The sequence below is a fragment of the Pyrus communis genome, chromosome 17, assembly GCF_041283825.1.
Source record: "Pyrus communis isolate YQ-2024b chromosome 17, ASM4128382v1, whole genome shotgun sequence".
Taxonomy (NCBI): Eukaryota; Viridiplantae; Streptophyta; class Magnoliopsida; order Rosales; family Rosaceae; genus Pyrus; species Pyrus communis.
Window position 1 is genome coordinate 21,110,302 of NC_142581.1, and position 7,731 is coordinate 21,118,032.

The 7,731-nt window shown below is 34.4% G+C and overlaps 1 pseudogene across 1 annotated transcript; it reads right to left on the reverse strand.

The window, feature by feature from the left end:
- Positions 1 to 5,048: 5,048 nt before the first annotated feature.
- LOC137749292 (putative 2-oxoglutarate-dependent dioxygenase AOP1) lies at positions 5,049 to 6,741 on the reverse strand (annotated as a pseudogene). Its single transcript, XR_015958726.1, has 3 exons — positions 6,333 to 6,741; positions 5,774 to 6,096; positions 5,049 to 5,493 (listed from the first exon to the last, which is right to left on the reverse strand). The product of XR_015958726.1 is annotated as a putative 2-oxoglutarate-dependent dioxygenase AOP1 (transcript).
- Between the last annotated feature and the right edge of the window lie 990 nt (positions 6,742 to 7,731).

Here is a 7,731-nt window from a genome sequence, read left to right on the forward strand (position 1 = left end):
TCTGGGTTAAAAAACTGAGGACTTTCTACTGAGTCCAATCCACTAGTGCAAATAAGGTTCTTACAAAGTACCAGAACAAGCTCAATTCCTAGATCTAATCTACGGAGCAACTTTACCTTTAAGCAACCTTACTTTGCACAAGACGAAGATCTATTCAGCCTTCATGAGGAGGCAGCTCCTACCTTGAACTCTTTTCCTTGTGGCACTAAAACCAACTCAATCAATGCAAATGATATTATGATGATGATAATATGAAATTTGGATTTAGTGACTAGTCAATTTCTTTAGTCAAATAGTTGAAAGAAAAAATTGACGTGAATAAAAAAAAGGGTCAATAAACAGATTTGAAACTTGAAGAACTTGACCAGGAATTTAATGCAAAACCATGAAGATAATGTAACCCTATTATGCAATGATTGGGTGTTAAAATGCATGAAGATGGTTTTAACAACTAGGGTTTCTTAAATGAAGAGGAAGGAGGAAGTTGAAGCTTTATGCTCTCTCTCTCTCTCTCTCTCTCTCTATATAAAAAAATGAATTTGAAAACTGCAAAAAAGAAAAGGAACCAGTTAGGGACCTTAACCCCAAAACCTTTCATTTGTTTTTCAACCAATAAGGGACACATGTCGGACTTCAAAACGATTTGAAAAGATCATGGGTGAGAGAAAGAAAAAAAAAAAAAAACATTTGTAAAAAGATGTTAGTCAGCCCATGTGGGAAGGTCTTAAATTATGTGCCTAGCTAGCTAGAATACTCGTTAGAATGAAACATGAATATTTAGACGTGAGATGCATATGTTTGACCAAACTTTACTTGAGATGATATGCCACAGCCTAGAACACTTGTCTCCAGCAATTTAAGGGAATTCTAAAAACTAGTTGGAGCAAGTGTGGTACAATTATAATATTGACAAGGAAAGCCAAACATATAAGTCTAGACTTCACAGTAAGGCTTTCCATATCATAACTCTTTTGGGAATAAACTAAGTATACAAAAACCAAATATGTTATGAGAAGTTTACAAAACCATTCAAATTATGAGAAGTTTATAAAAAATAATTATGAAAATAAATAAAATAATAGTACTATACCATATAAAAATATATTACCTCATTTTCCAAAGAGCCAATTTTGTGTGCACAACAAAGCTTGAACTGTTTCTGCCAACAATGAACTACAATATTGATCTAGTACTCTACTCCCAATACTAAATGCAGATTCTGACGTAACAGTTGAGATGGGAATTGTTAACACATCACGTGCTAACTGAAAAAGTATCGGATAATGAAAACGCTCCATTTGCCACCAAGAAAGAACATCTATGCCTACTTTTCTATCTATTCTTTTATCTTCCAAATACTTTTGCAATTCACTTTTTCCAAACAAACTTGGACCATTGTAATTATTGTCAAAATTCTACATCATAAAAAGTAAAAACAAAAACACAATAAGAATCATGCATCATGCCAATTTCAAATATACTATCAACACTTTTTATAGTACTATATATAGTTAAATATAAAAGTGAGATTAATCTCACAAAAAGTAAGATTTAATCCAACTGCTGTTAAATATTTTTCTTATCGTGTAATGGTTTACGCACGTGTATACCTGGACCGACCCGTTTATGCAAAGGGATCCCCATTTTTTGCACTCCATGTCGAACTTCAACGATCTGAACCGTCTATTTTGTAAGTCTCAATTCATAAATCATCCTTACAAAAATTCAATTCAATCTGAAACCATTTGCCTATTTAATTATCAAGATAAAATTTCATTGTTACTTATATAACAAAGTTTTGTTAATTTCTTTGAATCCAATTAGATGGCTTCAACATTTCCGATTTCGCTAATATTTTACAAGGATAATCTATGAGGTGCAACTTGAAAATTAGACAGTTCGGATCGTTAAAGTTCGATGTAGTGTGGACCCCACAACTAATCCCCATTTTTATGAAAAAAAAAATAGGGATCCCTTCCCTTAAAGATTTCCTACACACACACACACACACACACACATTGTACAATTTATATAGATATCGAACTGCTTATAACTAAATCAAAATGTAAATGAAGTTATAAACAAAATCATAACATGTATTACTAACTTGTTTCTTTGAAGATAAGGACTTGTAGTAGCAATCTTCTGAGACAGAAGTGCACCCCTGAACTAGTGCAATAGTTCGAGGACGTCAACCTTGCATGATACAACTACCTAATCCAAGTTGTTGCACTCGAACTTAAATTCTTGGAGAAATGAAGTGTGTTTTTCAGTGAAAGAACATGAAATGAAAGTTTTCAATTGATGATTACGTTTATATTATATATAATGGCTTAACCCAACAGATGCAAGTGTTAGATACAGTTGTGACTTTTAAACAGTCACAACTGTTTGAATCGGTCTTATCCTTTCGAAAACAATCTTAATTCTTTTGGAAAAAACTGAATTGAACAACAAAAACGTAAAACCAACTGTTAAATTTCCGAAACCCCAAGGCCGAACTTTAACAGGATAATATGAACACAAGGGCCTTGGTCCATGGGTTAAGCCCAATTCTTGTTTAACAATAAGTGAGAAAATCTCACTTATAATGGTTCTTTTACTTGAGTTGCTGGCCAACGTGGGACTAAAAATCCCATAAGTTCCGAACTTCCAACAGGTATCAATTACCCACCTTATTCTCAGTCAAGAAAGGCCACAGAGAATTGAACCTTAGAAACAAAAAATAGATATTCAATAATTTGCCAAGTAAACCAACCTACTTGTTAAATCCCCTTCTTTTTCAAATTATTATAACCCAGAGAATTAATCAATCGATGGATTTTTCTTCTTGATAAATATATGACTTTAATTACAGCTTGATATTGGCTTATGGTTGGTGGGGCACTTGGATGGGGAAATCTGGGCAGACATGGGGAGCGGGCCGATGGTGGTGCGAATCAACCAGAAACAAAGAAAGAAAAAAAGAAAAAAGGAGGGATTTTTTTTTTTTTTTTTTATAATGATAGGGAAACTAAATTTTAGAAACTAAAAGATATAGAAGTTGATGATTGATTTATTACCTAAGCATTAATAAACGTATTCATTCCTATTAGTGATACATTATTTAGTTTGCAAATTTAGTTTTCAAATTTAGTTTTCCTAGCATTACCTTTTTTTTTGGGTAATACTAGGGAGACTAAATTTATAGACAAAATTTTAGAAACTAAAGGACATGGAAGTGTAGAATTATCAGAGAGACAAGCCGAAGGCCCATTTCCAACAACACCGATATTGTCTCCAACTTGGTAATTACCACATGCACAATCCGTCAGGTGTGGAGTTTGGCCTTAATATTAGTTGGAGTGAGATTATAATATTTAAACTCTTCTTTTCTTAGAGATATGGTCAATGTGAGATATCTCTCACATAGAACCCAATTAGTGGGTCACACGTGGGAGATCTACATATCGACAACCATGTGGAGCCAATGAGACTCATCTTACATGCGGGCCAAGGGGACCCACCCATCACGTGAAAGTACGAGCTTACTCTCTGGCTCTAATACCATATAGAATTATCAAAGAGACGAGCCGAAGACCCACTTCCAACAACACCGATATTATCTCTAACTTGGTAATTACCACTTGCACGATCCGTCAGGTGTGAGATTTTATCACAAAATGTCTCGGTATTAGTTAGAGTGAGATTATGATATTTAAACTCATATTTTCTCAGAGATACGGTCAATGTAGGATACTTCAACAGGAAGTTGATGATTGATTTATTAATTAAAACGCTAATAAATGTGTTCATTCCTATTGGTGACACAATATTTAGTTCGCAAATTTTTTTTTTAAAATTTAGTCTCTCTAGCATTACCCTTTTTTTTAGTAGGATTCTCTCCTTTCTTGTTACCATTCTTTCCCTCCCCTCCTCTCACTCTTTCCTTTTTGTCTTTTTCTCTATATAAAAAATTCAAAACAAGATATTGACATGGTTAATCTTAACCATTTAAATAGGAGGGGCGGTAATGAGTGAGAGATTAGGAAGAGAAAAAATCATACTTCCTCTTTTTTTATTCACATGGAATATTTTAGCAATAAGTGGTCCCATTTCATGCCATATCAGTATTTTAATGAAATGTCGTTATGGGAGTCATTGTGCGATAAAATTTGATTTTCAAAGTGTTAAAAGTGAGAAAATGTAAGTTTCATGGAGCAAATTGGGAATGAAATTGAGTTTTAAAGTGTAGTGTCGTAAATAAGTGTTTTGACTCTCACAAGCAAACTTATGTTAGAATGCATGAATTATTCATTAGTGTAGTTGTGAAGTGATTGCTGTTATTGGACGAGTCGCAGCCCTGGATTGTGTTGAATTTTCTTTTTCGTAAATAAAATGATTTTGAAAATATCTTATTTTTAGGGGTTATTGTGCTGGATTTTTTGTAGAAATCGATTGGACGTGCGTAACTGGACTTAAGGTTAAAGATAGATCAAACTAGCAAGGGGCGGCAGGATCCTCAAGATTCTGTTGGGTTTTAGGGGAAACTTGGGGTGGTTCTTGAAGTTCTCATAGCGCTTAATATAGCAAATATTAGTTGTTACATACTTTGATCACCGTAATCTACTTGCTGTTCATGATGCCATTTGTTAATGTGTTGTAAGGTAATCTGTCTTATTCATGTCACATGTAGTATACCTTTAATAACAACAAACACTGCAAGGTGTTACAAAGTAAATTGAGTTTTTCTTTAAAGCATTGAGTTTGACATACTTTTTCCAAAGTGTGATATTATCATGAGCTTACATATGAAAAACCATAGTAATTTTGTTCTAAAATATTTTTAGTTTTATGTTTATCCAAAAACTTGAGCCAGATAAGGGGGACTGAACGTCTAGGTACAATTTTTCGGTAATGTGATGGTTAAAAAAATTTCCTCTTCATCTGAATAAAAAACATATGACCCAATAAATTGGTCTAATGGCAACGTTCGTCCACTTTATACTTGAGTGGCGTCATGAGTTTAAATCTACTGGACAATATTTTAATCAAAGAGAAGAAAAAGATTATTAAAAATCACACCATAATAACTTTTTTATTTAATAGAATCCAAGGAATTAAGATTAACAACCCTCACAAGCTATATTACATTCACAAGAAAAGCAGCAACAAACCCACACTTCGATACACAATAGATTATAAAAGCCGACGTTTCAGGGAGTTATTATGCAAAGTAAGATGGCAATCCCTCTATAGATCAAAAGAGATCTCACACACCACAGTAGGCCTTGATAGAACGCAACAAATTCCTTGCCTCTGGTGTTCGACCGAAGTCAAGGAAACTGAAATGATCAAATGGCTTATACAATAAGGGATGTTTCTCATCAATTAGCTCTTCAGTACTTGTATAATCCCATTTTTGAATGAGAACAGTCCTAGGGAGTATCTGGTTTTGTTCTCTTTCATGGTGACTTGATGTTCACAAGAGGGTACTCTGTCATTGCTCCATGCCTGCCAAGTGAAAACAAGAGAAAGGAAAAGTGCATTGAGGCATATGTTTGGGATTGAAAAGATTTATATTTGCACTACGTTCTAATGTTATTTCTTCCCTCTTGTCTCATGTTTGACTTTCTTGGATGATGAGTTCAATACCTAATTATGTATGACTTGTTGTAAAATTTATATATGTACTAATATATCAATTTTCCAGTTCATAAATCAAACCAACAAACAAAAAATAAAACCTTTATCAATCACACTTTAACTGCTTGAAATTAAGAAAGTGACCTACCATGAATGCATCGCCTGCCAAGATTAGAAAAGATGAAGGTGAAGGCTTCACATCAATCCACTGACCATCCTTTGTTCCAATCTGCAAACCATTCACCTGATCTTGATTCAGTATGGATATGAAGGAATTGTCTGTGTGAGGAAGCATTCCGACATTGGTTTCATTCGCTTGTTGTGTTCTGTACTTATACCATCTAAGCTGGTATATAGTTGATTCCATGTGAGAGTCATAAAGAGTCTGCACACCGTACATATCAAAAACCATTCTTGTCACCATTTGACTCAATTCTGCTACCAGCTTTGAGAAGGAATGAGCAGTTTCACCAATCAAAAGAATACAGAATAAAACCATATTAGGCATAATATATATTAGAAAAATATATGTATGCGGGATTATTTTCCTCCAATCTCAGTCAACGTAAATGCTTATGCTGGCAAATTTGATTAGGTTAGTTTTTTCTTTAGTCAGACAAAATAAACATTTGTTCGGAATATAAATAATATATGTATATATTGAAAAAAAGTAATTTAGAGTGAGTATTGATTCATCAAAATATACCAAAAATGGTCATTTCCTTGAGGCCACATGGTGCTTGTGAAACCTTGAGCTCCTTCAACAGTTGTTGGATTAGCAATCGCCAAGGATTCGTAGAGAGGAATGAATGAATATTGTCCAAGATAGCTGTGTGTAAATGCCTATCACTGGTCTTTTGCTTTTTAGTGTCTAATGGAAGACCAAATAGATCTTCCATCGCAGTAAACATGGAGTTGTGAAGTTCCAGAGGAACTTTATGGTAAATAGCTTCGAAGCAGCCATACTCTTCTAGCGCATCCTTGATTTCTTTGCATGCCAAGAGCCATGCATCTGTACCGGGCTTCAAATTTTCATCAGATAAATCTATAACAGGAAGCGTAGGCTGAGTTTCTGACGCCATTATGTCTACTGAAATCTCTCTTAATCAACTCGGTATTGCGAGCTTGTTTGGGGAACTACATATGCAGTGATATTTAATAGCTATAGTTATCAAGAATGCCACGTGGCAATTGTATGTGGTGACAGATGTTATTAGTACAATAGGTAGCTTACAAAGTAAGCTTAGCGGTTATTAGTCGTAGTTAATTGTACGGTTCGAAGAGGAATTAATGAGAATTAACAAATCTTTACAGAAATCTCTCTCTCTCTCTCTCTCTCGTACTAAATTGTTCTCGATCTTTCTGTAAGCTTCTACGTTGATTATGATGGTATCTAGAGCTTGCGATTCACCTGTGGATTGTAGAGTTATTGATTGACCGGCGCTTGATTTCGCTGCGGGTTGTAAGGTTTCTTGGATCTTGATCTTGTTCTTGAGCTATTAATTTCTTGTGAATCTGTTGTTTTCTAGTGGAAATTTGGCATATGTTCTATTTTTGTTGATGTTTTGGTAGTTCTTGCATTTTTTTTTTTGCGACAGTCGGTGATTTCGGATCTGCAATTTTCAGTTCTTTAAGGTTTCTTTGTACTTGTCGTTGCTAAGGCCGATGCCATCGTAGTGATTGATTGTTGATAATATAAGTAAAGGCCGATGCCATATAAGTGAAAGTCAATACCATATTAGTGAAGGCCGATGCCAAGATTTGTGGTGAAATTTGTTTAGTGTTCTTGATATATTTGTGAAGGCCAATTGCCCAAATATATTGTTTCCATGTTGATTGCTAAAGATCCGTGCTTGTTCTTGATAATTCAGTATGACTAATTCTCAAATCAAGATTGAAGGAATTTTGGGGATGTTAACAATTAGGCTAGGAGATACAAATTACTCCAAATGGGCGTATCAGTTCAGGTCAATACTCAGGGGTTATAAGTTGTTTGACCATTTTGATGGAACTTTAGTTTGTCCTCCCAAATTTGTTATCAATACTGATATAGGCGTTACAAAAGAAATTATAGCGGCTTTTCAGGAATGGGAACAAACTAATTTG